Below are 6,033 nucleotides of genomic sequence, written 5' to 3' on the forward strand. Positions count from 1 at the left end.
TCACCTTGGCTATTTTCGGCCACCTCCTATCCTATCTCCACCTTGAGAGCAAAACCCTAGAAGTGGCCTTCATCTACCTTGAAGTGAGCCAAACCCTAGAGTTCCCTCTCAAACCTTTCATCAAACACTTCACCCACACTCTCCATTTTCGTCCATTCTACCATATTCCTCCTCTAAACAAAACGCCTCCCTTGAAGGACTTGATCCAAGGAGTCAAGGTGTCCTCACATTGATCAACCAAGCCATCAATGCTAGCAAGGATCCCATCATTTACAGTGGATTTCAACTTGGCCTCACGCTACAACCTAATTAGTTCCTTCTCTTTCTCGTCGTATTCCTTAGTGTGCTGTTTGGCTCCCTCCTTCTTCGCAACTTCTTGGCCAACGCTCATTCCTCTTTTGCTTCTTCAATTAACATCGACTCCGGAACAATTGTTTTCACTTTTTAACCCATCTCAAGTTGTGGCCTTCTTTGCGACTCCTTGATGTTGAAATACCCGAGGATTCCATAGACAGCCAAATTCTCGTAGATGATTATTGCCCATTCCTTCATCTGGCTTATGTTGAAGTGATGCTCCATGTTTATCACTAGCTTTACCTCCTTGGAGAAGGTATGAGCGCAGTTGGTGGCTTCACGCATTTCTCTAGGGATGGTCATGGGTGTAGCAGAGTGAAGATGGTTTGAGGGACATAGAGATTTGGAGTTCAGAAAGAATTTTGAAGTCTTGAGAGTTTAAGGCATGTGAGGTAGGATACTAAGTGCAAGGGAATATATAGGTATTTTTGAAGTAGAGAATTCTTTTTTTATTATTATTGTTTGCATGATATGGCGGTCTACCACATTCCTCGTGCAGTGAGACGTGTGACAAACACACTACAAGAAAAATTGTTATTATCTACGGAATATTATCTATGGAAATTTTTCCGTAGATAACATTTAATTATCTACGGAATACTATCTATGGAAATTTTTCCGTAGATAACATTTAATTATCTACGGAATATTATCTACGAAGTATTTTCCGTAGATAATATTTAATTTTCTACGGAATATTATCTACGGAATTTTTTCCGTAGATAATTTCCAGTTATCTACGAAAATTCCCGTAGATAAGTTATCTACGGAAATTTCCGTAGATAACTTATCTTCGGAAATTTCCGTAGATAACTTATCTACGGATATTTCCGTAGATAACTGGAAATTATCTACGAAAAAAATTTCGTAGATAAATTCCGTAGGTAAAACATTTTTTTTATAAAATAATTAAAATATTTAATTTAACATCATTAAAAAAAATAATCATTATAAAATTTATTTTTTTTAGTTTAATTATTTATTATAATACTTTTTATTTACTAAAAAATTATTTTTAATTAAAATATAATTTAGAATAATGAATAGCTTTAACTTTTGTGTACCATATTTAATGGAAAACATAAAGAAAAGATGAATTCAGTTTTACTTTATTAAACGTAAGAAACAAATTAAAGATTGAATTTTTTTAACAAATAAAAACTAATATAACAATTAATAATTTATATTTCTATTTATATTAATTATAAATATTTCTTATATTATATAATAATTCATATAATTTATTTAATATTTTTTAAGTTAAATTTGATTATCTTATTTTTAAAAGATTCAATAATTAATTTTCTTATTTAAATATTAAATTTATTTTGAAAATACTCAATTGAGTCTTTAATTTTTTAAAATATATTAATTTAATCAAATTTCTTTTCCTTTTAACTTCAATTATTTTTAAAGATGAAATTAAATATATATATTATTATTATTCATAATATAATAATTAATTATCGAGTGGTGTGTAATACTTAATAAAAGTTACACCCGGTATTACTGTTAGTATAACCTGTTTGTCTATATATATAGAGACAGAGACAAAGAGACTGAGGAAATGAATGGAAGAAAAATAGTTAAATATATAGTTGTTTGATTATATGTATATAGTAATAGATAAAGGAAAATATATATACGTCATCTTGTAACTAATTTTTGTCTCCAAAATAATGGATAATTATATACCCTCAATTCTTAAGAAATAAATAAATAATTTTTAGTTATTAATTTAACTTTTTATTAAAAGATTTAAAGACATGAAATGTATAATGGTATGTGATAACCTAAATAAATAAATAATTTTTAATTATTATTAACGATCAAACTGTTCAATTTAAAAATTTTAATGCATAGATCAAATTTGCAAATTTGTAAAAAATTTAAAAATCATTTGATACTTCATTTCATTAATTCAAATTGACGGATAATCATAGAATCATTTTATACATTGATTAAAATTAATGAAACGAAGTATCAAATGATTTTTAAATTTTCTAACAATTTACATATTTGATCTATGCATTAAGAACTTTAAATTGAACGGTTAGATAATTGAAATTTCATAGAGAAAATGAGTTATTGAACGGAGTAAGTCTATGTAACTCTTAGAGTAAAAAGATCCATCTTCTTTAATATATATATATATATATATATATATATATATATATATATATATATATATATATATATAATTTGCTTTCCTTTTGTGTTTCATTTTCTGTTTATGGTTTTTTAGTTTATTAGTTGTCATCGTACATGTGTTTGTTACCTTTTTCTTTAATTTGGATTTTATACGATGTAAGTTTTAATTAGATATTCAGCGAATCATATTAATAAAGATTTCAACAAATTATATTACTATTAAACATCCGATAAATAAGGATATATTTAAAGAAATAACTTATTTAAGATATTATATAATAAATTTTTATGTAATAAGATCAATGAATAATGATATGTTTTAAGAAATAATACTTGTTTATCATGAAAATAAATTTTGATTGAAAATAAAATAAAAATATAAAAAGTAACTAAATAACTTTCAAAATGACATTCTATATCACAATAATATTAAAATGATTTTATCTATTTTTTTTATTTAAAAAATAATATTAAAAATTAAATATTTTTATAAATACTAGAGATGTTAAATCACTTTGTGCCACTAATAATGACAACACTATCGCAAACGCTCTCAACACTCTCAGGGGCGCTCTTCTCTTGCTGACCTTCAACAACCCTAGAGGAGCTCTTTCTCTGAACATCTCAACACTCTCGCGGGTGCTATCAACGCTCTTATGGGTGCTTTTCTCTTGCTGACCATCGACAACCTCAGAGGAGCTCTTTCAAAACGACGTGGGGCTCCAAATCCACAAACACTCTCGGAAGAGCTCTCTTGAAATGTGGTGGTGCTCGCGTGAGTTCGTCGCCGAAGGGAAGACCAAAAGATTCGTAAGTTTACCTAAAAACTATTTTGGAATAGTATGTGATATATTGTGGTTAGGGTTTAGGGTTGCGACGGACCCATCACCCAAGCCTTGCTGGAGAGCCTCGCCGGCTACACGCCTTTGATTCCCGCCGTTGAAAAGCCTCCTACTTTGGATGATGCGGAAGCGGATACCACCGACACGATTAATGGGTCTGACGAGGTGGAACCTTCTCCAAAGGTGAACTCCAGCTTTTTGGGAACATCGAATTGAACCCCTCTGCTGGATTTTTAAACTATGGACAGGTGGGCTTATATTTTATTTATTTATGTGAGGCATACTGAATTGCTTTTGAACTGATAACAATGCTTGGTATTTGAATTTGTTTAAGGGAACTGTGATTGATAGTAGATTGTTGTCGGTGTTGTTGTTTGTTTGATGAAGAATGTATATCTCTGGTTCACGAATGTAGGGATTATTCGAGGGTTTGAAAGCGTACCGGAAGCAAGATGGGAGAATACTTCTCTTCCAGCCAGAAGAAAATGCTTTGCGGCTGTGGCTGCAGGTAGGTGCGGAGCGGATGTGCATGCCATCGCCTACTGTGGAGCAGTTTGTGGAAGCTGTAAAGGATACAGTTTTAGCAAACCAAAGTTGGGTGGGTACTGTAGAGCCCTGTCATTGCCATATACATTTTAGATATTGTAACATGCATCGGATTGATTAGGTGATATTTGGTTTCAGGTTCCTCTTGCAGGTAAAGGTTCCTTGTATATTAGGCCTTTGCTAATGGGAAGTGGGCCTGTACTTGGTCTTGCACCTTCTCCAGAGTACACCATTCCAATTTATGTCTCACCTGTTGGGAACTACTTCAAGGTAAGGCATATTTACTTTTGTTTATATATGTATGCTTTTCAACTTCATTATCTTCTTTCAGATTGAAATAACAAATTTTGATCCGAATCCCATAGGCAAGAGAGGTTTGAAAGATTTACTCAAATATGGCTTAGAAACTGGGACATTTTTTTTTTGGATATTATGAGAATAGGGATGCAACATTAATTGGAAATTTGTTTTTTATAAGGTTTTGTTGATGTGACTGAATGGGTTGAATTTGCAGTATGAAAGGATGAAGAAAACTAACAGTATGAAATGAAATTATTGTGTTGCATGATTTATTTTCTACTTCTACAACTTTTATCAGTATCATGCTATCATAGTAATTATTATTTCCATGATAACATGTCATACTTGTATCTTTCTGTACCTTTTGTTGTGGAAATTTAAAACGTACTTATACCCCTTCATAAAGTAATGAAGTGTCAATGTCACCACAGGAAGGATTGGCCCCAATCAATTTGATTGTGGAAAATGAATTACATCGTGCAACTCCTGGTGGCACTAGAGGTGTGAAGACCATTGGAAACAAGACTGGATGAGATGAATTGGACTGTTGAGATGAGATAAGTGCACTAAGCATAACTTGCAATGCATGTTTTGCTGAAATCTCTTTGAATCTCCGAGCTCAAGAAGTTTCTTTTAAAATTTTTCTATCATATATGATGAGCTGCTGTAGATAGTATTGTGGTGTGTTTATTTCTATTGAATGACTAGCAAGAACCAAAAAAAATAATTCTAGATTTGTTTATTTTCTTGCCAGCTAGAGGAGTCATTATCAGTATTCAGTGGATTAGTTTACCTTTTACTAATGACATGTCCTAATCTAAGCCAAATTGAATGCATAAACCCAAATTGCCACATTCGATGAGATATATCACTTTGAAAATAATCTAAGGGCTAAACACATATGTATGGTTTGGTAATGGACGTGTAACATTTTTTTAATTAGAAATATGAAGCATTGACCCAAGGCTTTTGGCATAGTTGTTGCTGTTGCGCCCTCTAAGCTATATTTGCTTCAATTTATTTCTATTGCATATAGTTGGTTATGTTCAATCATAATTTACTTTCTGGAACTCTTCATAATTTACTTTAGAGAACCGATGTAAAATATGCATCTTGTAGTAGTGCTTTAATCTCTGTAAAAAGTGTAACAAGCAATAGTGAGATAGATTTAACCAGACATTGTACATCTTTAATCTGTGTAGCGTATTTTGGATCTTTCGTATATATTTCATTCATTTCTTTTTAAGAATCACTATTGTGTATGCCAATCATGATCAGTTTTGCTCCAATTTTACTTTGGGACAGGCTTATGCACGAGAGGTTGATGAGCACAAACGCACATTGCTTTTGGTTAACAAGGCCGATCTTTTACCTGCTTCTATCAGGTTTGGTTGTCTGATTCCCATAAGAGGTTTATATTGTACCAAATATTGCCCTTTATTGTATCATGGCTTATTATTTTGTCCTGTCTTATCTTTCCCTGCAGAGAGAAATGGGCAGAATATTTTCGTGCCAATGATATTCTCTTTATCTTCTGGTCAGCTAAAGCTGCTACTGCAGCTCTGGAAGGCAGAAAGCTTGGTTCATCATGGGTGGATGTGGATGATAACATGGGGAGAACTAATAACCCAGACACAAAGATATATGGAAGAGATAAGCTTTTGTCCCGCTTGCAATCAGAGGCAGAAGAGATAGTTGACAGAAGGAGAAATTCAGGCTCTTCTTTACTCCTCCCCAGATGTACATTCATTCTTTTCACCCTGTCAATATTTTCTGTAATTTAAAAGGCTTGTATGTTACGTAAAAATCTGGATAATTAATATTTTTTTATCAGTATTGG

The 6,033-nt window shown here is 32.0% G+C and overlaps 1 long non-coding RNA gene across 2 annotated transcripts; it reads left to right on the top strand.

Moving 5' to 3' along the window:
* The first annotated feature begins 2,531 nt into the window (after positions 1-2,531).
* Positions 2,532-6,033, top strand: LOC145955734 (uncharacterized). Of its 2 annotated transcripts, XR_014432413.1 has the most exons (4): positions 2,532-3,595; positions 3,763-4,163; positions 4,625-5,578; positions 5,680-6,033. It is a non-coding gene; the product is annotated as an uncharacterized LOC145955734 (long non-coding RNA). The 2 variants fall into 2 exon arrangements; XR_014432412.1 differs by having other exon boundaries at positions 2,533-4,163; positions 5,680-6,031.

Source organism: Cajanus cajan, chromosome 3, assembly GCF_000230855.2.
Source record: "Cajanus cajan strain Asha chromosome 3, NIPB_CcT2T_4, whole genome shotgun sequence".
NCBI lineage: Eukaryota > Viridiplantae > Streptophyta > Magnoliopsida > Fabales > Fabaceae > Cajanus > Cajanus cajan.